This window comes from Acanthopagrus latus, chromosome 4 (genome assembly GCF_904848185.1).
Source record: "Acanthopagrus latus isolate v.2019 chromosome 4, fAcaLat1.1, whole genome shotgun sequence".
In the NCBI taxonomy this organism is placed as follows: Eukaryota; Metazoa; Chordata; class Actinopteri; order Spariformes; family Sparidae; genus Acanthopagrus; species Acanthopagrus latus.
Window position 1 is genome coordinate 21938555 of NC_051042.1, and position 26115 is coordinate 21964669.

A 26115-nucleotide genomic window follows, 5' to 3' on the forward strand; every position below is an offset into this window, starting at 1 on the left:
TAATTACTGTCTTGAACGAGCCGACGGCTAGGCTGGGTCAATGGTAAAGGGAGACCTGCCCCCCACCACCACCACCAACCCCATCCCCATCCACTTTCTCTCTTTTTTCTCTCTTCCCCTTCTTCTCCCTCTCTCTCTTTAATTGGATCTTGTAATTAGTTTCTCTGATGGATCTGGGAGGTCTGAGGCATCCTCTGCAGCGTTCATTAGTGTTCTTGGAGGAAGGTGAAGCTTTTTAAAAGCTCTGCCCGCTCCGTCCCTCACATGTCATAACACCAAGATATGACTCTGCCCAAATACAATAACAGCATCACTTGAAGTCTGGCTCAGGTTTGCCTATGTGCTATCAAAACGAAGTATCTCAGCACTGTGGGGCCTTGAGGGAAACATTAAGGCGTCTTCCCGTATGATATGGAAATTTTCACCATCAATCCATTAAGGGGAATTTTTTCCATAGTTGTACTCCAGATAAGGGAATTCAATACTGTACAAAAAAGCCTATGCGATGATGGTTAGCACAGTCAGAGATTAAGAGATTCCTATTTCTTTTCAAGAGAGCAAAAGACCATCAGACACTCCGAGACAGTTCACCGCTGCAGGTAGCAGTGTGATCTTAAATCTGAAGGAAAATGTCCTTTGGCTTACCATTAGAGAACTGACCAGCTTCGACAAATTTTTTGCACACACCTATAACACACACACACACACACACACACACACACACACACACACACACACACACTGTGTTCAGACCTATAATATACAACCCCCCTGTAGCACCCCAACACCATTTCCCCCTTTTCCTCTCCACCCTCCGCTGGCCAGGCTACACTAGACATCTCTCCCTAATCAGCAGCCTCGTCTCGCTCAGACTGGTTGCCATAGTAATATGCCGGCTGGTCGACATGGCAACCACTCTGAGGTCCACTATTAAATGAAGAAGAGTGGAGGGAGGGATAGGGAGAATGGAGTTGGGATGAGAGAGAGAGGGAGAGAGAGAGAGAGAGAGAGAGAGAGAGAGGAAGAACAGGAAAGACAGAGAGAGATTGTCCAAGATGGGGGAAGGGGGTATTGGGTGGTGGTGACGGTGGTGGTGGTGGGGGGGGCATGGAAAAAAAATGAAAAAAAAGGGGGAAAAAAACGTAGAAAAATGAGTACAAGGAGCGGGCGAAGAAAAAGGAGGGGCAGCTGGAGGAGATAGAGAGCATCAGTCGTGCCGTTTGAGATACCTATTGAATTGTGCGGTATTAAAAGCTTCTGATACATGTCGCAACAATGCCATTAACCTAATGCATGACGTCATTTACTTAATGCCTTACACTTATAAATTTATACGCATGAAAAATGCATGTGCAGCCCGTCCCAATCTGGATAAAGGATCGTAAACTAATATCACGTTTTAAGAGCTACTTACAGTATGATTGTCAATCCGCATCGGACATACCAAAAAAAAAAACAAAAAAAAATGATATACAGAAATGAATATTTATAAAGTGTAAAGGTTTTATGGACCCCGGGGCCCGTAGTTATGATCGGTGAAGGCATGTGAAAAGTTTATGATGGAATAAGACAAAGGGGTCACATTACTTCTCCTTTGATTGAATTATCTACGGAGAAAAAACAAGGAAGCACCTGCAGTATTTTATCGTCAACATCAAAATGTCGCGCTTTAAAATAATTTCACATTTTGGCAGCATGCTGAATTTGTGTTGTTACCCCCCTGCCATGCCTTCAAATGCTTGGCACCTCCCTCTCGCTCCACTCAATATGTCAGATCGGATGGAATATGTAAACTGTGCGTGTAATTTCAAAACTACAGGCCATTCTGTCATTTTTGCCATCATGGGTGCACTCTCTCCAAGTTGAAGTGAGAATTTACCAGGGCGCGCTCACACACACACACACACACACACACTCTCCTCCAAGCGTCTCTACTGCGATCTAACTCAATCGCTCCTCCCTCACCCCTTCTCCTGTCTTTCAGTCTCTCTCCTGTCTTTTTTTTTTATTTGCGCCTCACCTATACCTCGGAGGCTCCGAGCATTTTCCCCCTTTTTATCACAGTCCCTCCTCTCTTCTCTTTGACTGGATCCCTCTGTCTTACTCTCTCCGAAATGTCTGAGTCTTTAATGAATGAAATACCATTCCATCAAGATGCCACCACAGCAGTGACACAAAATAGCATTTGTTGCCTTGTGTGTGAAATTCCTTTATGAATTGGAGCCCTCTCTTTTTCCCCTGGAGCGTCTTATGAAAGATAGCTAATTGCATGTCCACATTGTGCCGTCAGTCCCTGCTTCCCTCGCGCACCATTCAGAGGCAATTAAAGTGAGCTTAAACAGAGTAAGAAAGTGCGTCATCCTCTTAATGCAATTAAGGAAGTGTGCACACAAACATACAGTAATACTCAGAAACACAAAAACAGGAACGCAAAGAAAGAACACAGAGAGAGAAAAAAAGAAGAGGCGAGCGGAAGAGGTCCATTTATCAGGCAATGTAAACGCTCGGCTCGGCTTCATCGTATGCGACAGTATCTTTCATTGTCTGGGTTTCATCGCTAAACTGGGTTGTGTTAAGGTTTTTAAAGGAAAACATAAAAGCCCCAACTGCTTTCTAGATACATTATAATCAAATTATTTTAGAATACTGCAAAGAGCTCTGCGTAAAGATAAAATTGTAGTTGCTTTCTCTATGAATAGCCTCCAAATCATCTATCAACCTTGAATGTGTATTTTTCTTATATTTGCCTCTGTCAGTCATGCACTATGATATCCGCATATTTTGTTTTATTTTTTTTTTTTTTTACATCTATACTGATTGATTTACATTGCTGTACCTGACTGGTAGTAATGGGCTTATACTGAGGGCAATTTCTAACAATTTTGGAATGGCGGCAATGTTGCAAATGTTATTTTTTTAGTTATTTTATTTTATTTCTTTATTGGAGGTTTTTTTTTTTTCCTGGGAATGTAAACATGCCTATGCCTACATTGAGAAATGCTTTCTAAGCTCCTCAACACAGCACTGAAGACTGCAGGGAGAATGAAGGTATTACAGGCATGTACTGAAAGTTAGGTGCAAAAACACATTTACTAGATAAGACCGCTTTTTTTTTTTTTTGTCACAGGGGATAAGAAATAGTTTGTTGTAGAAAACAACACACACCTTGATGCATACATGCATACAGTCACAGACTCACAAGGTGAACTGGGAGGGCTCTGGTCTGACAGGTTAGATCCACTGTAAAAGTCACTCTGAAGCCTCTGACATCATGTGATCACAAGCACTAAAAGGTTGGGAAAATCAAGGCTTCATTACAAAGAAAGGCAACACACACACTCATCGACAGAATGTGAGGAAATACTAGTGTTGACATTTTGCATTGCATAGAAGAGTCATCTCTTAGCATGCTAACCAGCCAAGACTCCTGTGCTAGCAGTGTTAGCACTCTGAGCTCCAGGCACACACAAGTCAACTAATGGGACTGTTAGCTACACGGTTAACTGAGCAAATTATGGATTCAAGGTTTTCATTTCTTACATACTACACATTTAACTTATTTTGGTTGTAGAGAAATGTCATTTGAGTCATTCATTTTACAGTGCCTATTGGGGGATTGCCTTCACCAACATTTTAGTACTTTGGGTTGTAGCCTCACCTTCTCAACACCTCCATGAAGTTATTTGTGGCACAACCAACCTCAGCCAATCCTGGCCAGAACAGACCAGAAGCCGTGCAGCTAACAGTCTTATAGTATGGTAACAAAAATATTGATGAAAACGGCAAATGACTCCCTCTCTTATATTCACACCAGCATGAATGCAGAGGCCCACTCACGGAAACCAGTAGATGCTAAAACATTTTTTTTTTCTCCATTTTCTTTTGTCACCAAAACGATTTGGTTTTTGTCAACAGGCATTTAAAGTTCACACATGCAGACAGTCACACATGAAGTACAAATAAATACAAGTGTGGGTATGAAGAGCAGCAAAGTCATGCAGTAGTGTCAAATTAATGCTGTGAAGAAAAATGAAGGTATTCTAACCTTTTTAAAATGTCTTTAAAAAATTATGTAGAACACTCTTCACTCTCTTGTTCAATATTTAAATTTCGTTAATTTACTCCTCGAGGTGGCTGGACTATGTTGGCACTACAGCGGTGCATGTATCAAAAGTAGAACGTAGAATACGAATATCGATACTGCAAAAAAAAAAAATGTACTGAAACTGTTTCAAATATTCAGTATCTATAAGTAATCGATATTTGAAATCAGGAAAATCAGGAAATCAGGTTTGCCTCTCATTCTACTGTACATGTACTTGATCCAAATGGCTTCTTCAAGATTTTCAAAGAACCATGGCTCTGTGCTCTTGCATTAAATTGAGATATCAATATATTATTATTACATTATTGCATTCCGTCTCAGGTTGAAGAGCCATATTACACTGATCGCCCTGATAGAACAATATATAATGCATTAGCAACATCTGTGACTGTGTCCTGTGTCTTAATGCTTAAATATACCTTCAACACTAAAACACAGACGCACACAGGATCAGTACTGCCCTCCTACATGAAGAAGATATACCCACCCAATGCTGTGCACTGTGAATGTGTATTCTGGACTAAAGATATTTGTTTGTACTGTCAGAGAGCGAGGCCAGGCTGCGGCCTCTGTGCCCTGGGGGCCAGCGGCTCTCTGGGGCACAGACGGCATGCTGTCTGTATCTGTATGTCTGTGCGGTGCATGGAGGGACCCAAAGGCAGCAACTGTGACCCTAAGAGAGCTCAGAGCTCCTCTTCAATTAGCATGCAGCAGTGCCTCCCCAAGCACGTCTCCTTGTGCAATTAAAGACTGGCCAATTTATCAAATTTATTTATTTTGTCCCCCACCAGTATGACCCCCTTGATTTTGCTGAACTTTGCCTCCCAAAGTTTCCCACCCACACACGCCGACCTCTTCTCTGTGCTGGGATATGTTTCATTTAAGTCATTTCTGCAATTATTAAAGAACATCTTTGATGTATTCTGATCAAATAGTTAATTACTGCTAAGTTGTTGATTGATCTACAGACGAGCGCAGGCATATTGATATTGACTCCCCATTTCATTCATCTGAGTTAAAAAGTGTGGAAGAGGAGAAGGAAATACAAAAAAATATGACAGATGTTATTCTGGACAGTACATACTTTATATAAAAAAAAATATACTGTATTAGATAAAAACCTTAATTGGTTAATTCAAGCAGCTAATTTGGATAAACCAACCTTTAATTACCCGAAGACAGATGGAGAATCATACAGCTATGATTCTTTTCACACTGCAGTTTGCTCAGGGCTACACTCTGGACCTTTTGTAGTCCTGGACAAGCTGGGCTCTAAGCCCCAGGGCATCCTGAGCAGGGATGAATCTGAATTCACCTCAATCCTCTTGTTAGCCCAGAGCTAGCTAAGACTGTCGGGAGAGCCAAATTATTCTACTGTTTAGCCACAGCAGGGCAAAGTCACCGAACACATGGGTGGGTGACAACATTCTAAAATAACCTAAAGAAAAGACAAGGTTTGGTTTGTGTACAATAACGTACAGTATGTGTTAACCCTCCGCACCCGTGCAGTGTATATGAATAGGGATTATATACTGGTTTGATGGTTTTCTGAGCGCTTTCTTTCAGATCAATTGTAAAGCAGGATATTATACAAAATGAGAGAATGTCACAGGAAGAGGAAGCGTATCCAGTTCTACTACATACAATGTAGTTCAGATCTGCATCTTAAACCTTGTTCATCACAATCTACTGTGCAAACAGAGACTCCGAATGGCCATGAATCACTGCAACAAAAAGACTAAATGGCGGACTCAATGTAAACTAGTGCCATATTCAATATAACTGGAAACATGCTGGAATAGAATTGAAACCCAAGAAAAAATGTGTAGAAATACTTGTAGGAATTTTGTTTGAGCTTGTTTACAAAACCATGCTACAACACCCACAAAGACAAATGGACAGCCTCAGAGCAGACATACATGCACGCTATTCATAGCAGCTTCACAATGAACCACTTGACTGTGATGGGGCGGCTTTGTCACCTCTGTTTTTTAGCCAGCGCAGCCACCATCACAACCTATTCTGACACCAAATGTAAAGTCCAACTGCCCTCCAAATCCCTCCCAATTATAAAAGGTCCTTGAGTTGCTGTTTTGCCCCCTCTCCAGCTCCTGTCTGATTACTGAGTGTGGGGCGAGCTGCGTAGGCAATCAGCCGCAAAGCGCAGAGGACCAAGAGGACTGGGGGGAAAAAAAAAATCAAATCCAAAACACTGCAAAAAATAAACTAAAGGAGGACTTCTGGACCGCAATTACAGGCCATCCAGCCAGGCCTCTGCTCCAGCACTCAAGAGCTGCCGTGATTTCCGACAGAAAAGGTTATTAGTTTTTATTGGAGGAAATAGATGCTGGGTGGCTTTAAATGGCACGGTAATGCAAGGTGGGGGGGCGGGGCCGGTGGGGCTGGAGGGAGGCCTCCTGACCCAGGTCTCCCAAGGGTCCCATTGCACTGCCAGAGGGACGCACAGAAGCCATCACACACCCTCTCCCCCTTCCCCCCAGTCCTTATGCCCTACAGCTCCCGCCTGAACCCCAAGGCGGTGCCCTGGTCTTCGGCCTTGAACTCGACCTGGACACCCACTTTTCATTTTTCTGACATCCCTTTAAACATAGGCATTACTGCTGATGAGGTTTCTATAGCCTCATAATCTTCCTCCCTCACAACATCACGAGGACGCTCGAAAAGCGCTGTCATCCTCTCGGTTTTTATCCTTTTATCCAGCATAGGTTTGTGGCTAATTTAGGACATTTTCATTTGAAGTCTGTGAAGTTTTACAGGAACAATTATAGTATATGCAATTATTTCATTTTGTTTTTTTTTAAATATTGAGTTAGTCATTTAAAAAGCAGAATTAATTGTTTTGTAGTGTTTGTCACAGATTGAAGCGAAATAAAGCCTGAGAGCTGACACGGTTTTATGTCAAAAAATATTATTTGCCACATAAATTTTACCTCACACACACACACGCACATACCTCCAACATAGCAGTGGCACATGTGAAAACATTATCGGCGAGCGTGGCGGCTGCATGTTTGCTTGGCTCTGTGTAATGACTGCCTGCAGATTTCCTGTCACGAGCACGTGAGTCTGCGGCTCCAGATGGAGAGAAGAGAAGTATGCGACCATATTTGCCTTTGTGCTGGGCTCGCCAGTGTGTGTACTCTGCCGTGTGTGAAGTTATTTCAGAATGTGTAAGCTATGATCTGCCCCGCACCAGATGAAGTGCTCTCCACAGGGGTCGGTGTGTCAGTGTCCGGTGATAGGCGGTAATCAGACGTGTGTGCTTTTATCAGCCGGGGGAAATATATACCGGAATGTTTCTAATGATTTTTACCATTAGTGCTTTCCATGCATGTGATGCAACATCTCAGACACTTAGGTGTGCAAAATGGAATTACTTTGATTACGAGTGTGTGTCAAAATATGTCACTGAATGTCGCGGCAGGTAATATGATAATGCTGTCTTTTGTGCGAGTGTGTGCGTGCATGTGTGTTTGTCTTCATTGTGCTTGCTGCCCATACTCTCCTCTCCTAATCTGTATTCAGGGCAGGTAGGCTCCAGCACGGACCCACAGCTCAGTAACTAATGGAGGGGCTGATGGGAGCCTGATGACGACCACAGGGCCATTTGTACACACACACACACACACACACACACACACACACACACACACACACACACACACACACACACACACACACACGCATGCACGCACGCACTCACACACACACACACGGTGCACACACACAAACACGAACACTATGGTCATTTCCAGCAACATCTTCATCATGGAGGTAGTAGCCAGGTAAGTTAATTACATGACCATGTAATATTGGTGATTTTTTTTGCGATTTGATCAATTTTATCTTCTCTCTGAGCAAGTGAGTAACAATTACAGTGCTGGGCATCATCCTCTTCTGCCTCCGTTGGTTCGGCTGCTGCTTTTGTTGCTGCTGCTGCTTAGCTCTCTGCCTTTAATTGCCTCCACTGCAAACTTTTCCAGCGAACCACTGCCCCTCTAAGTTGATTGCCAGGAAGTGCAGGGAATTAGAAAATTAATGTCACACCAGGGTCAGTGCATTAGAGTGGTACACACATAGACGAGCACAATGGGTTTGTTCTGTTACCAGCGATTAGACTTTTAAACAGGCATTTAGATGCGTTTTTGTTTTGCGCAACTTTTCTGCCTTGGAATTACAAAACTGAGTCATTTCGGTTTCACAGACAAAACTTTGTAAGACAGAAAAACCAAAAGCTTAGAGTTTAAGGTCATTCAAGCCAAACATGTAGACTTAAAAAAAACTACCCTCCAGAACTTCACAGCTCTCTTTCATCTACCTGCAAGTCTGTTTCCATCTACTTTTCTCCTGTCTGCTCATGTTCTGTCCTGACATCCTTTCTCAAGTGAACTTCTCCTCTCCTCTCCTTTCCTCTCGTCTCCTCTCCTCTGCACAGCCTTTGCTTTCCTTTCCCTTCCATTCTCTTCCCTTCTCTTCTCTTCCTCCTCGTCCTCCGCTGAGCCTGGGCCAAAGAGCTGACAGCCAGTGACCTAGGGCCCCTCCGAGGCTCCCAGGGAGAAAGGTAATGGGCCCAACCCCGGAACGCACTCTCACTCTCGGCACACATGGGGCCGCCGGCAGCTTTGATCCGGTAGCCCCTGCTCGGGTCTCCTGACGCCTGGTGAGGAAATTCATAGGAACAACTGGAAGAGGCCTGTGTTTATTCAGCTCCTTTAATGAGGAGGGAGACGGATTATCGGGGGCCTAGATCTCCCCGAAAAAACACGGGGAAAGAAAACTGCTGCTCCTTCCAGATGTTGCTCTATCACCGGTCACTCCAAAAGAATCCAAGAGAGAGAGAGAGAGCGAGAGAGGAGAGGTTTCAGCATGCAAGAGGGGGAACTAGTGGTCGGCAGGAGAATTTCCTAGTATTTTCAGTGTTCTTCTGTCTGGCCAGATGTGGGAGCTGGCTAGCCCTCTCTGGGTGAGCCCAAAGGAGAGCAGCCGCCCAGGCGCAGTGGGGAGAGCTGGGGGCTCTGAGAGGGAGCCTGCAGACATGTGTTATTTTTTGGGAGTGGGGGGGGGCGTTAGGTGGTGTAGGTTACCAAAGCTCTCAGGCATAAGCTTTACTTTAACCAATTTGTGCTGTCTTAAAGAGAAAAAGAAGCCATTTCCTGAGCCTGTCATACAACCCCTAATGTGTTATTTTTCCGATTTTTTACACATAGCCTCATTGTAATCCTAATTAAGGTAGCGAAGCAAGTGACGCAGGAGCAGATGTATGAAGCTTGACTGTGCCACAACATTGAAACCGAAGCCCGATCCACACATACCATAGTTGAGCATATGACTACAGGTGGTGGAAAGGAGGAGCTCCAGTAACGCCGACTCCGCTCTACCTGCAGACACACACACAGACCCTGGCTGTGTATCAGGCTCTTGACCCCTCTGCCAGGAGACTGACCAGATCAATACGTCTCTCTATTGTCAGACCATTTAGGAGAGGATTACGGGTCAGCCCCTGGTCACAGATCCTTACACACAGAGGGCAAAGGTCAGTCTGCCCGTGTACATCTACATGTGATTTCTACTTATCAGATCTTGTTAAGAGTATCACCTGTGGTACAAAAACTTCTCTGCAGCGTAGTGTGGAGTGCCCGAGCCCGCTCCAACTCTCATTCTTTCTCTCTTCAGCGCCTGCAATGATCTGCTCAATCAAACCATGCCTACCTTCATCCTCCTGAACTGCTGACCCTTCTAGGTTCAAGGTCAGGGCAGCAGCAGGTCGGAGAGAAGAGGTGTCCACTGTGTGTGTGTGTGTGTGTGTGTGTGTGTGTGTGTGTGTGTGTGTGTGTGTGTGTGTGTGTGTGTGTGTGAGGAGGCTCGTTATAGGTCAAAATCACTAAAGAACAGTAAAGGTGATGACAATTAAATTACTCTGTAATGGTTATCCAGATTCATAAAGAACCACTATGCCTGTGTGTGTGCGTGTATGCTATCAAACAAATGATCATTACATGCACTAATGCAAGTGCACTTCACAGCTATAAAATTACACTTGAGTAAATTATTGAATTAAAGAAAATAAAACACCAGTTCACTGGTGTTGATTAGCACATCCACTCAATGCAGACAGCTAATTAGAAAGGATCGCTTGAATTGTCACTCATATCAAACCATCATAAGATTATCTCCTAAGAACGGCTAATTATCAGCTTGCCTTTAAATCAATCCAGCTCTGACATAAGACATTTAAAATGCCAAATGCATATTGAAGATATCAATACAAGCGTCTTCAGTGAGATGTAATAATTCAATCCACCATCACTGCACATGAGACATCTGCCTGCTTCATGTGATTTCTTGTTTTCTTAACTTCAAGATTATTTCACACTTCACTGGTAAAACATTGTCAGGTTTCTATTTCTAATAACAGTTTGTGAAGTGGCTTTAAGATTTAAATACTATTTTTTGAAACAATGTTTGGATGACAAATGCAGACACATTTTTATATCAGTGTTAATTACACACAATAAAAATCATGTAGCAATTAAGTCTTTGTACTCTGTTGGAGTCACTTTCTATGATGTGCTCTTAAAAGAGAAAGAGAAAGAATTAAAGTGAGTTTGATTTTATGTTAATATTGTTAATACTAATAATCAATTTTGCACGTTTCTTTTGTCGGGTTTACAATGTTCATGTTGTGTTGTTTTTATTTTAGGCTTAGAACTAAATGCAGATCTTTCCTTAGACAAATGACACAACATTCATTTGTCTTCTTATTCATTTATTTAAAGTGGACCTGGCTTTACCAGGTTTTACCACTCACTTACCATTGAAAGTTTGATATAATAATGTCATTCATGAAAAAAGAAATGAAGAAATTCAAACCTCTATACAAATATATGGTTCTTTCCAAAGATGTTACCCAAAAGTACCCTTTTTTAAAAAAATAATGGCATATGTGCATACATTGAATATATCACTAAAGACCTTTCATCAGAACCTCTCTTATAATTTAAACTTCAACTCTTTTTTTCATCTCCCTCCAGTCAAGTTCTCAAGAGGTTGTTTTTTTAAAGATTAAATCTTTACAACACAAACTTTCCTGAAAGAATGGCTTTCTGATAACCACAATGACAACATCAGCAACAAAAAAACTGTTTCAAGGAAAAACTTACCAACTGTGACACAGATGAAACCTTCCTTCACAGTCCTGCAAAACAAAGGAGAAGTGCATCATTGTCCACAGTCCTCAAACAATTGTCTCAAAGAAATCAAGAGGGAACCACAGGTCCCACTATTCATGTCGGTTTATTACAATTACAATTCATACCCTTTTGCCAACATCCATCTTACTGACCAATATTATCTGCCTCAAGGCTGTACTAAGCTTGCAACAAGATCTTGTGCACGAATGGATAAAACCTGAATAATGTGGCAAATCACAGACAGACAGCCATTATCACCATATTGTTATTTTGCACTCATTTCTGTCTCCGGGGCTCTGTGCTGTTTGTTATAAAGTTATATTATAACCTGAGGATAAGAAAATACACTCCACAGACATATTATGCATAAAATACATAAAAGCCACCAGAATGGACTTTTCTCTCTCAGAAAAAAAAAGAAATGTATATATGTAAATCAAAAACCACTCCTCTTTCATACATCCATTGCATTCTCAAGTCAGCCGGAGCACTTTTGCACTGCAGATCAGATCGCTCCTCTGTCTTCCAAAATCTAGAGCCTCATCATCGGAGTCTTGGATATCGATCACAACAAAACACAAACAGCTTTTTCTCCACTGCCACTATGGACAATGCATCTGTAACATGCACTGATATTTCTTATACATGTCTGTCTCGCTGTTGTTTAAAGTGTGAGAACGATACAAACAATGCAAGAATCTAAACACCAAGAGTACCATGAGCAAACCACCCCTTTGTTGTGGTTGCGTGGTCGTAAAATTCAAACTTGGCGTCAAATAGACAGTTTTTCACAAGGAAAAAATCTCAACTGTGAAAATAATTTCCCTTTCTCCTGAAATAATCTGTGACAGCGCTGCAAACAAAAGACTCTATCTTAATTTTGGCGATCTTAGAGAACATGGTCGCTAGCGTCACACTGGCAGAAAATAAGAAATGTGCCTCAAGATAATAAAAGACAAACACACAAATGAATTAATTAATAAATAGAATTAAAAAAAAACAACCTACACACAACATGCTGGGGTTTACTGTAACAGAAACAGAAACTAATCCACAGTATTCCCTGCAGTGCTGACATTCAGACTTCGTTCTGAATTATATTAGTATCATTAAATCTGAGCGAAAACCAACACTTCCCTGTTTCCCTCTACAGTATGGTATGATGATGCCACAGACTCAATCAGCCTTTAACCCCTGCCCTTAGACAAGGTAAAGGCATCAATTCCCCTGACTCCAGGTCAGTAAGTAAGCTTGTATTTTTGGATGGCGGCTGCCGATTGCGTATGCACTTTAATAAGCGGGCTGCAGGTCAGGCAGATTTATAGGCCCGTGGTGGGGTGGAGGGACCGGACTCCCTTGGCCTCCAGCTTCCCTCTGCGCCATTACGCCAGAGTGAGATATAGTGGGATATTGATCCCAATGCCACTTCATTTCGCAATAACTATTACACGATATTCTCCCGGGCTGCGCGTGGCTCCTGATTTATGCTGCCTTGCTATTTACATTAGCAGTAAGTGTTTTTCTATACCAACTGCGGAGGGTCTTACAGCCACACAAATGGACATGTGAACATTCACATTCTATACCATACCTGTCTTTTTGCTGCCTTTGATGCCTTTTCACAGTAGCAGGGGTGCTTAACACACACCGCTGCCTGCTAGGTGAGTAATGGAAGATACAGGCATAAGCATATTGAAGGATACATCCCAGCCTTCATTACAGTTGCACGATTGACCTTGAGGCAATGTTATTCTGCTGTATTATATCTTATTTAAAATACCTGCTTGATCACATCCACTCTTTAGACTGCTATTATATTCAGTGGGATGTTTTTGAATAATTTCATGTTAGTTCATTTCCCACTTGAGTGTGAAGAAAGCAAACAAAAGAAGAGATGATTGCCGCATCTGTGAGAAACAAAACCATAATTTTTGGCCTATAGTGCAGCGCATCCTCATTCAGACATTACATTTATTTAACACATTGAATCTATTTACAGTACATTCATCAACATAAAGCACGGCACTGTGTGGAGCCAGTTACACTGAAATAGGAGCTAATATTCAGATGGAGATGTTTCTGTTTACACTGTGCAGCTGTGTGAAAATATGTCTTTGCCAGAAGCAAATTTAATTGAATGCTGCCAATTTGCAAATTACATCATATGTTGTCATGATGAGGATAATTAGGATAAGCAGCCTGTGCCTCCTGAACCAGCTGCACACTCCAGAGCTGGGTCTTTGCCAAAGTGGCTTCCCTCGCAGTGCCAGGCTGGTGCTGAGTGTTTGTTTACACACAGAGGAAAGCTGTGTCAATGGTAGGAGACATGAATTGGGAGGAAGGGGTGGGAGACAGACCCAGTTAGTGCTGACATTCCCACAGGCAGCCCCCACTGGGGGAACTGTGCCTCAGATGCCGTCACTGCTGCATTGTGGCACAACAGAAAACAAAAGGACTAATGACCCTTAATTGCTTTGGAGCCGTTTAAAATCAGATGAGTGTCGCCTGAACTGCAGTATGTAAATCAAACCCCCCTCCTTGTCCCTCTTCCCAGTCGACCCCCTAAGCTCTCTCCCCTGGCACAATCAAGTCTTTTTCTCATAAGGGGGCGGGCAGCTTAGCAGGCTCGCTGCCAAGTGAGGGGAGCTGGCAAGCGTGGTAATGTGCAGACACTTGTTGCTACAATGCCTGCCTGTTACGCCAGCACATGGTAGAAGTGGGGTGGCTGAGGGGCGTGTGTGAGGAGCAGATGGGCATACTATAGCCTCCACGTGCTCCCATATTAAACATGCTAATAGAAAAGAAGCGTGCTCTGCTCTTGGCTTTCAAAGCTGGCAGACACGGCGTGCATGTCCCATTCATTAATAGGTCCATTCATATGCAACACCAAGTTTGATTGTACACAAATGCCCCATTAGGGGAGAAGGGGTTGGTTAGTGAATGCAAGTGAGTGAGTATGTGTGTGTGCGTGTTTCAGCAAGTGCAGTTGCTCGCGCTTGCTCGCATGCATGTTTGCATATCTTTGAAAGTGACAGTGTACGTGCTTTGGGTATGCTTAAGGGACTGTATGAGATTAGGATGAGTTTGGTTTGGAGATTTAAATTGAGTGGTAGAGGACAATTAACACCACAATTTATAGAATGTACAGAGATGACTCCAGTGTTGGTTAGAATATTGAAAATTGCAAATAATAAAATGTTTTTAAAAATAAAAGATAAAAGATACACCACTGAAGATTCACAATGTATTTGCAATATATAAAACCATGAAAACCGGACATTAAAAAGAAAACGACTAAAGCTTATAAAAATGTGTGACATATTTCAAAATTTTGAGATGAAAACACATTTGAGGTTATATGACTTTATCAGAACACACAGTCAACGGTGGACCTGCTGAATAACATATAACTGCAGATGTTGTCTCCAGGACTGAGACCAGGCAGGTGTCTCAGGCCGATGACCTAGTGAGAGGTGAGCGATGTCCTCCTGTGCCCGAGCGTGTCCCACAGCTCCCACCACACCCATTAACATCAAGCCTTAATGCATTTCCTATATCTGCATGCTTTTTTTTCCGCTATATGGAAGTCCCTGGTGATTTAAAGAGAGCAACAAACCTGTCCTATTTTCAGAGTGACATTATTGATAGACCGTCACTTCAGATTAAGGCTAATGGTTATTTTATGGCGCATATGTCAAATCTGATGTGTACTTTTTTCCTCGTCCTGTCTCTTACCCCATCTTTCTCTGTTTTATTTGAGCCTAATGATTGCCTCAACATCATTGCCACACCTGTAATGGAACAGAACAGAACACAACTCCCTTACTATGTAATAACATTTACAAAATTGACCTTTCCCGGAAAATGACCTGCAACGTACCACAGCAAAAATAAGGCTTTTTTTTTCCTTTCAATATTATGTCATATATTTGAAAATGTATCTATCTCTATTGTTCAAAAAGACTGCTTGCTCTTGTCCTATATGTACAAAGCTGAATAAAAAAACATGTGGGAATGAAAAAGTGTCACATCTGAATCAGGGTGATCAAACACTGATAGAGCATGTATTTAGTTTCTATGTGGTGGTGTTCTGAACAGGCAGCTCCACCACTTCCTCTTCACCCCGCCACTCTTTATCCACTTCAGTGTTTTCTCCCTGTGAACCTGTATCCCCTCTTGTCATGGATTAGCCACCATACTTGCGCGAACAAAGACTCAGTCAGCATGTGTTTATGTGTTGGTCCATGCGCTATGTGAAGAGGGGATGAGTCTCCCACTTATGTCCGGATCTTAGAGGACCCTAATTTGTTAGGCATAAATCAGAACACCTGCTCGGAGAGCACCCAGTGTCAGCAGCTCACTTTGTGCCACAAAGCTTTTCTGGCCATGAGGCTTTTTGTTTCACCACTTGAGTCATCAGTGTTGTTTGAAATCAGTTTAATGATTGTGCCTGAGACTGATTTGAGTATGCAAATGCTGTATGGCTAAGAAAAGTAGGAGGCAACATAAAGAGAAACAAAAAACAAGGAAGGGGCAAAAGGGCCATAGGGAGAGGAACTGGGTGTGTCATATGTTGTTCAAGATAATAGTGGTATATCTTTTCAATATGAATTTTTAAAAATCATATTGTGATGTCTGCAATATTCCTACTTGTTGAGATACTGACCTCATACCATAACACACAACAATAACAAGCATGGAAGAAAGCGAAAGTAACACTGCCACTGGCTCCACAGTGGTGAAGGACGTTCCGAAAAAAGGAATCATCAAAAGAGAATAATCAAACTAAAGACTAGTTTTGTTCAATTTTGACAGCTCTAGTATTTTGAAGAAGAAGAAGAAGAAGAAGAAGAAGAAGAAGAAGAAGAAGAAGAAGAAGAAGAAGAAGAAGAAGAAGAAGAAGAAGAAGAAGAAGAAGAAGAAGAAGAAGAAGAAGAAGAAGAAGATCATCATCTCAGAGATACAACTGAAATATTGAGATATTATTTTACCTCCTTGGTCCTGTGTACTAGCCTGACATTAAAGAGCATTAAGTCATCAGTGAGTGTTCCAGCAGGTGGGTGTGAAAGAAAAAACAAAAAGAAAAAAGAAAAGAGAAAGCAGAATTTGGCTTTACACTTGAAGAATCAAACTGAAGGACAAGACATGCAAGAAAACACTGTTTGAAAAAAAGAAGAAGAAGAAAACGCTACAACAGGACAAGGTAGACTATAGGTCAGAGAGAGGCCGGGGAAGAAAAGAAGTACAAGAAAGAGATAGCACAGGAAACAAATGAATAAATTCATGGGCCACAAAATGAAAAGAGAGATGGAGGGGAGTGGAGTAAAGGAAGGGGGCTGGAGTCATCAGTGGAAGATTTTTATTGTCCGGACACAGGAGATGCACACAAAAGCACTGGGAAGATTCAATTAAGTATCATATGCAGTGACCTTATTGCCATGGTTACGGAACAGTGGAAAATATTAATCAAGCCTGCACTTGCAACAAGGAGAAAAGATGGTGGAGGGAGAGATAGAAGGAAGACGGAGACAGAGGGTGGTGGGAGAAGGAGAGAAGATAATGGCACGGTCTATATGTGTGTTTGATTTTATGTGTTTTAATGAGTACATTCACAAAGGCCCATGACTGCCCACACAAAGATTTGGACATCTGTATGCTGACACTGAACATGCCAGTTTTTGACAATGGATTTTTTTTTTCTGACTCCTTTGACTCCAAAAGTATATTTTTAAATGAGCAAGAAAAAAAAAAAGCTACCATGCTGCCATCAAACCTTGTCTGGCTCACATTTGCACAAAGAGGAGTCACAAATGTGGAATGAGCTCAATTCAGAACTCATTTCATACAGGGGTGAACTCACTTTTCAGCTCACAAAGATTTGTTTTAGCTCGCTTTTTGTATTTCAGGCTGAATTTCATGTGCCCAAATGTCTGTTGATGCTTTCTTGGCGAGGAGGGGGGGGCAGAAAAAAAAAATCTAGAATCCATCACACATGGGTGAATTTATTAATAACAAAAACTTGCAAATGTTTGCCACATGAAAATGAAATGTTTTCATCCATCAATGTGTTTTGTTTTCTCCCCGTGTAATGGTAAACTTACACATAGTTCTAAATAAATCCTCTAAAAAACAGAGCTTGCATATCGTTACAGACTCAGACGGCAAAAATTATGACGATCATTTCAATCATATTCCATTATGATGTTCTCCTCAGTCACATTTCCCTGCACGCTGCAGAAGGGGAAAGTTGAAGATTGTTTTGTTTGATGAAGCTGTAGAGTGTTTGCTCGCTGTCTGCAGGGACTGTCTTGAAAACAATCTATCTGAAACTCCCCCGCTGAGCAAAATGTTAAATAAACAAAGGCGGGGATAAACAAAATCTCTCCATTTCAATGTCACTGAGAAGAAAGCTAACATTTTAATGCTGCCGTTGTGAAAAGGGAGGTGGCAGCCATGACGCGATCATCATTTAAACTTTGGACACATGCTGAAATGATTTTGTTTTCTCTCAGAATAGTTAATTATAAATACGGTAGCTCTTGAAATATAATTGTCATACTTGCTTCAGGCATTAGGCAGAGAAATAATCTCTCTTACTTGTTGGTTTACTGATTTACCTTTCCTTCATGGAAACAATTTAAGACCTCCATATTTCAATAAACATTATTTATAGTGACACAAAATAAGTATTTGGGCTAAAAAGTAAAATAAAATAAGGGTTGTAAAGCTCCAGTAAACACACTTTTGGTATGGATATAGTTATTTACATTGTGGTCACATAGAGAAGCTGTTGCACAATAGAATCGGCATGACAGGGTAAATGTACAGCAGACATGCTGCAGTATAACATGAAATGTTTTGTAACTGTTACCTCCAACCTTTGTTGAAGTTATACTGAGTCAGTATGGGTACATATGAACTGTGGAGTAACCCAGGGTCCTGTCTCAAGCACACTGGTTTGTCCCACTCAATGTCATATCATGAAATCAGGATTCATTGTTACGCTGACAAAACTCAACATTCTCTCTCCATTGACCTTACCAACTTTATGAAATCAGACATTCACTATCAGTGCTTTATTAAGAAAACTGGATGACACAAAATGTCTCATAATTAACCTTACATAAATCTCAGCTTTCATTATCATTCTTGACATTCTTAGCAAAGTGTCGTCTTTGATAGCAGACAAAGAGTGAACACATTAAAAAAGAATGGAACAGCATGGTTTCTGACTGTGGCAAGCAATTTAAAATATTTGATTATGTCAGCCTTACTTGTATGATATAGTTGCTTGATTACTGCAATTTGCTGCATATTTATTTCCACCACAATTATTATCTAGACTGCAGTTTGCAGCTAGAATCAAACTACATATACTTTTCTTTCCTTTGTGGCCCCAATAGCCAGATGCTAAGGACGTCTGTGCTGTCCTCTTAATGGCTCCGTTCCTGTCTGAGGAAATTAAAAAAGCCGGAGTTGAATCTTTCAAGTCTCAATTAAAATCTTGTGTGAGACCTGCTTCTACTTGTACTCGGTCAGTTTTCACTCTCTGTTTTAGAATTTTTCTTAAATATTTCACCCATCCGATCATGTTGATTTCATGTTATTCTCTATTATTCTAAATAAATGATTCAGATGAGTATTACAATTGCTGTAAATTGATTTTGTGTCTATTTATCAATTAACTGAGTACTCATTCCCATTCTAAATTATAGTTACAGGTGATAATGTCATACATGTTACACAGTACATAACCATAACTTAATTTTGCAAATTTGTCTTGCAGACACAAGGGGTTTATACTTTCCTTCTGCTGTATGAAACCTATTACCTATTATGAAATCTATTACGGTGCAAAAAAACCCAAATTACATTACAATTTGCAAAGAATCTGCAACCTCCAGATGCAGCAACAACCTGTTATTTCACACATAAAAGTGTAGAAATGATTTTAAAAATAATAATTTGATTAAAATTATGAGTTTCATTAAAGCATGGAAAAGATTTTTTAAGTTTTAGCATGCAGTTACGAAACTGTAATGAAAAACTTCCCCCGAATATTGCGCTGCATCACAGAACTTTGACGACATAAGTTTTCTAAGAAGTTGGTGCAAGTAGGGCTCTTTTATGAGTGATTTGAAGAGTGACAGGCAGTGGTCATGCAGGAAATCAGCCAATGAAGTCATAACTGAGTGATTTGAGTTTGACATTGGTTCCATCCCCTGCCTACTCTAATCCTGAGCCCCAGTGTCTGAAATTCCCCTGCCCATCCCTGTGGCAGAGCCTGCAGAGACCTATGGGTGAGACACAGACTGAGGTGTAACAGGAGAGGGGCCTGAGCCGAGTGGCTGTTAAAGTGCCTGATGTGACCATGACCACTTCCAGAAACAATTTAATTCCACGGCTTCAGCCATCTCCAGCTGATCTACTCCTCCAAGGTCATTAACTGTGCCACAGAAGGTCACATGATTAATGAGTGACAGACCCTCTGGTGCAATAACGTGTATCAACGTGGCCCATTAATTAGACAGGGGGGCCAGAGAGAATGAATGGCCAGGGACAGCTTGGCCCCCTCACAACCCCGTCCTTCCCAGACCCCATTTTTCATTTTCATCTGCACAAACAGACACATATAAACCACTTATAATATTCCCAAAATACCATCTCTTCTAAAAGAAAAGAGAGAGAAAAAAAATCAAATCATGTATAGACTGAAGCAATATTTATTTTTTAACTGGACTAATATCTCAATATTAGCATTGTAACATTATAACCAAACACACAATAACTCAAAAAGCAAGCGTTTTTTTTCCGGCGTCTAAATGGCCGTGGCTCAGTGCGACTACATAAGTCCAACCTCTGCTTAGAAGTGCTGTGAGCACTGGCCTCAGGTTGATCTGGGTATCAAGCATCAGAACGTTCTGTTGTTGCAGTCCTTTTCCAGGACTATGATAAGCACTGTGCATTACTGAGGGCAATCTCCAAGAGGAAATGAAACATTCTGCTGCCACAGACCGGCTTTATTAGAAGACAACAAGTCCGGCCTCTCAGGATATACAGATCAGGAGATTTAATTGATGCTGACTGACTGTCAATGCACTCCTATAGCTGGGAGAAACAAGAGTGTTTAACACTGCTCCACTGTAAATAGTATTCATTTCTCAGTCTAATCAACTTAATGCAATTTCAATAAGTCCATTTCTTAGAGTGGCCTTGTTGATTTGAAAACTCATAGCCCTCTGTTTTATTTTCACCAGTGCCAACAAATGTAATGGCTGCTAAGTATATTGGGCAATAATATAAGAATGCTCTACATCCAGTGCATGCATTTCAATTTTACCTTGAGGTCATAGCATTATGGATAAACCCCAGGGGGGTCATTAATCATAAATATGTACACTGTATGTAATAACAACCAGTAGGGAGAAATAGACTTCGAGGAAGGTTTCAGATGAGAACTTGTGTAAAAGCAGGGAACACAGTGGCTGTGTAAATATCTGTGTAAACACATGTCATCAGTTCACCCGCTGCACCTGGGTCAGTGTTTTCCCAAAGCTGGCACACACTCAGGCAGTCAGTATATGCATATGGAAGTACACATTTCCAACTGTTATTGTCGCAGAAACATGATAAGCAGTGACAGGTTGATCCAAATTCACTCGGCGCACAACCAGGAAAACTACATGTTTTGGAAAAAGAAAAAAAAATACACAGAGAGATGTTGAGATATGTGTTTGTGTAGTGATGTTTTATCGTGAGACGAATTCTGGGTCACAGGATATTTATCTGTCGTTATGAATATGGAGGAATAATAATTTATGAGGCACACCGATAATAAACATAATTTTGAAAGGTGCAGCTGACATTTTTTTTTTTACACTACTTTTTATAAATGAACAACGAAAATAAAAAAAAAAAAAATATTCTTGCATCTTATCAAACAGTCAGAGAACCCCTTGACCCTTCTGAATAAAGCAGCTCTCTGGAGATTTGACACACATCTCTCAGCACAGATCTGAAGACAGCCATGGATGTTGTTTGCCCTCTGATATATTTTTAATATTCAGATCATATCAAATATGTCCTCTTTCAATAATTGATCTATCTATCTATCCACCAGCAACATAACACATGCTGAGCTCTGGCACGTGATTTCTATGCCCCAGTCAGTATATCTCCTTCCCTGTTTCCAGTGCGATGAGCTATCCTTGGCATGCTCCAACGAACCCTGCGACCACAGACTCGCCATCGGCCTCTATGTTTATGTTTATTTAAGGATGCAACAATGTCACCGCCTGTTTATGATTATGACAAAATACTTCTGTCTTAAAATATTTTATATATGCATACTGTGCTGCATGTTAGCACCCTGCTTGACCGACACGTCTTTTATTGTAAAGGTCACACATGCACTGACAGCCGCTGCAAAACCACAAATTTATTTTGTAAGGTATACACTAAATCATTTCTCCTTTTTCCGAAAAAGGAACACAGTGCAACACAAACATATCGGAGTCTAATGGAGTGAGTGTTTTTCATCCCGTCTTTTGACCAACAGCATCTCCTGTGGTGGCTCATTTCCTTAGTGCAAGAGGTTCCCACCCTCCATCGCAGCCAGGCTTCAGGGGGCATGGCGGATAGAATGCGAGATGGAGGGAAGGACCAAAGTAGAAGAGGGGAAACCATGCTGGGAGAAAGGAAATCTTCCATGTGCAGAAGCAGAGTGGCTAGAGGACATTTCACGCTAATGGCGGACGGGCCAATTGAAATGACTGCAGCGCTGCATGATTTGAAGGTCAGGAGACAGCGGATTATATTCCAGTGGTGGCGAAGGGGGATTGGAGGAGTAAAATGGTGCCTCTCCACCACCACCACCACCACCACCCCGCCCCCTCCTCCTCCTCCTCTCCTGAATTATTGCAGAACAGCCAAGATGGAATCAACATAGCACCGAACCCCAACATCATTACACTTACACAGAGCACAACATGAAACAAATCCCATTGCTCCGGTCTTTCCTGCGCTTATACATCATAATGAGAAATTCTGCTCTGGAAAAAACTCAGGATCTCGGTTTGCGAAACCGAACCGCGCAGCGAACCACCCTGCTCACGCTCTATATTTAAACTCTTTTCATTATGTAACCAAATTATATTTACGCTCTCTAGTAGCACCATTAAGAAATTATATTTGCGCGAGCGATAAGGTCAAGAGCAAACTGTGATAAAATGTTGTTCATAAAACAAGTATTTTGCTCATGAAGGCCAAACACAATAAGGCTTTCTCAGTCAACTGCCACTGCTCTTATTTTCATCCTTGAGAAGGCATCATAATAAAGCAAACAATTAGATTCCCTCCTGTTGACATGGGTGACACACTGGATGAAACACCATGGCTGAAAAAGCAGGGTGACAGATGAGGATGCAAAAGTTACTCACACATGAGAAGAGCATAAAGTGATTATGCACATGACCGCAGTAATAAGCTGTAATAAGATGTGGAATGACCATACGTGTTTGCTCCAGACACTGTGCCGGGCAGGCTAACATGATTATGTCGTATTTTCATCCAGTGGTTATTAGAGGTTTAAGGGCAGAAGGACCTGGAGCCTGACTTGCAAACAAATATAAAAACATCAACAAATGAGGCAACAAGGATGTCAAGCAGAATTGCAGAAATCAGGGACATTAATGTAATTAAACTAAACCCCTTGAAGGCATCAGCTTCTCTATCTGCTTGGTGTGGTTTCATGACTTCTGGAGGCTGTGCCATTTTTCACAATCGACATGGGACACTGCACGTCTCTGAAATTCTGACCGTCAAAGTGTCTGTGTTGTTTATCTGACTTTCATATGCACCTGCTTTAGTCAACCAAAAAAAAAAATCCTGTGTCCATGCAGAGGCAGGTATTTAGATGCAGCTCTTTCCGGTGTCAGTAAACACTGTCGGCATATACTTGCAGGCAGCGTCCAATCCGAGCAGCTCTACGACACTGACAGCACCAAGGTGGACACCTTATAGGAGGAGAGCAGGTGCCACTCCGCGTGAACGGGCCAATAGTTGAGTTTATATTGTTGAAGGAGGAAAAGCACACACACTTACTACCATGCCGGCATTCACACGCTAACAAAAGCCACACAACCAAATCAGTGAATTTAAAAAAAAATTGTATTGAACTACACAGATGAAGGAGGGAAAGGGTGGGTGCTAGAAAATCCTTGTGAAGCCTGGACGTGAAAAAAACAAATGCTTCAAGCGTCTGTTTGTGTTTCTGCTGTATGTTTTAATAAGTGAGAAAAATAGATGAGGGGAAAAAAGAAAAGGAGGCTTGTTGCATGTTTTTGCAAACTTGTATGTATTTCTGTGTGTGAATATATATGCATATATGTAACAAAGAGTCTTAAAAGGGTTAGTCCAGACTATTATGTATTAATGTGTTGTTTTGATGGCGCAAGGTTTTTTTATTTGTCAAATTTATAGACGGGAAATGAACTTACATCTGGTAAACTACCAAATCTGCAGAACATTATATTACAAAAGTGGCAAAACAATTCAACTGTAAAAAAAAAAAAAGAAGAAGAAGAAGAAGAAAAGATAAAGATATATATATATATTTTGTATTAAAATTACAATGTACTTTCTGTTTGATCTCAGTTTAAAGAAGGGGAATTATTTCTATTACAAAATTATTAAAAAGAAAACAAGAAGAGTTGCCATAAGGATGAGATGTCAGTACTAAAAAAGAGTAAGCACAGGTTCCCCCAGGTCAGTAGTGTTTCATGGCCTGTGCACTAGTGCATAGGATGGAGAGAGAGAGGCAGAGAGAGGCAGAGATGGTGCTAAAAGTCTGCTCCCCCGCTGCATGCTGTGCTTGTAAAACTCTACAGGAGATAACAGACAACCAAGGTAGCCCAGTCAATCCAGTGCATGTTTGAATGGCTGACCATGTTAAGCTCTTAAAGCAGGCATTAATCCTGGATTTTAGGAGGAGAGCTAAGTTTGGCATGTTATCATGGCAAGGCCCAGACCTTAGCTGGAGTTCAATCACTATGCAGAAGCCCTGACAGCCTAAGTCACACAGGCCTCAGACACGACCAGCACTACAATCAGACTGAAATAAGAGGTGTGCTCGTACAAAATAAGGTAAAATGATCAGTGATTGGTAAGTGTTGTATGCTATATTCACAACTTCATTCCAGAGTATTTTGAGTCACTAAAAACAGACACAAAAAAGGTTTTTACTGGTTATGTATGATAAATGGGATATACATTTTTCTCCATCAGAGAGCTGAATGATTTATCCGTAGCTTCATGTGCTGCATTCTAGCAAAGACTCGACCTGACTCCTGGTTCTCGTAGAGCCTGAGTGACCTCTCTGGCCAGCCTCAGCCTCAGCCTCAGCACTAGCCTCGCCCCTCCAGACATAGACAGGCCAGACCAGAGCAGAGCCTTCTCTGTTCTACCCGACTCCAGACACACACGGGCCACAGCTCAGATCAACGTCTGAGATAGCTGTGCAGACAGACAAACATATTAAGAGCTGACAGCTCCTGACCATGCATCTGCAAAAGTAGCATCATCATGTTGTAGCAGTGGCACAAATACCCATCAGCCAACACGGCAGCGGCAGGCGCGTGGTCACGTGAAGGCATCCACAAACAGATACGCGTGAACACACGTACACACACACACACACAAACACGGACACACGCACACCAATCCTAGGGTGCAGTCAGAGGGCTTGGGCCAAGGCTTAGGGCTAGAGCATGGGCTTAGGGAACTGGGTGTGCTTGCTGGCAGATGGGGGATATTAGGGGCAGTGTGTTGACTGATAAATCTTCCTGCACGCTGTGGGACCTGAGTTATCATCTGACATATGAAAAAATACCAGAGAAGCTGTGGAGAAAGGAGAGGAAATTAAATGAGAGGGGGATGAAGAAGGGGAGCAAGCCAGCGTTGTAGCAGGCATCTGTTTTGCTCCTCATCCTCTCCCACAAACACACACACACATACACACACACGCACGTACTGTCAGTTCAATCTACATATCAGATTTCATTCATGTTTCTACATTTATTCTGCTTGTGTCATGAGCACAACGGTAGCTAAAACACTGTACGGCTAATACCGTGTCAAAAATAGTCTTGTACGCTTGTAAGAATACCTGCTACTTCCTGTGTGGGGTTTATGGAGCTCAGAATCTGGATCATCACTATGTGACAGTCTTCATTTATGTATATTGTTTACTGTGTGCAGAAGATAAAAAGACCCCCACTGATAGTTATTAAAAATTGCATGACATTTTGATTTAAAATTTAATTATAATAGTCTGAGCACAAAGAGAAAAATATGAAATTGAATAGTCTCTTTTATTTTCGTGTCTTTTCTTCCTAATTTGGCAGAGAGGGCTCATGAAGCAGAGTGCCTGATGGCTAGCTTTATGGCACAGTGTGTTGATAAACCCTGGAGTATGATGGTACTTTAATTTGTGTCAGGAAGGCAAAAAAATCTTTGAGAAAGTCACACTTTTCCTTTAACTGTATGTACACTCAGTTGCCAGTTTATTTGGTACACCTGACTAAATCTAATGACTTTTAGAGGTGGTGAGTGAACTTTGAAGTGATTTAGTGTAACTGCTTCACTGAGGGGGGCCTGTAATGTTTTTCCACCCTGTTGTTCTTCCCTTTTAATCAATGAGGGTATATTGAATTTGTGCTTTTGATTAACACACCCCCATAATGATCCCCGTCAGTAAACACAGCGATTTACTAATTATTTGAGCTCATACACAGCCAAGTT

General features: G+C 41.6%; 1 protein-coding gene across 6 annotated transcripts in view; it reads right to left on the bottom strand.

Annotated features, from left to right (window-relative positions):
• The window catches only part of zfhx3 (zinc finger homeobox 3), a 345346-nt gene that overhangs the window by 186274 nt on the left and 132957 nt on the right, over nt 1–26115 (bottom strand). For all 6 annotated transcript variants that reach the window (XM_037094567.1, XM_037094566.1, XM_037094568.1 and 3 more), the window contains one exon: nt 11287–11321. The gene's annotated coding sequence lies outside the window, so the exon portion shown is untranslated. The remainder of the gene's footprint in view (nt 1–11286; nt 11322–26115) is intronic.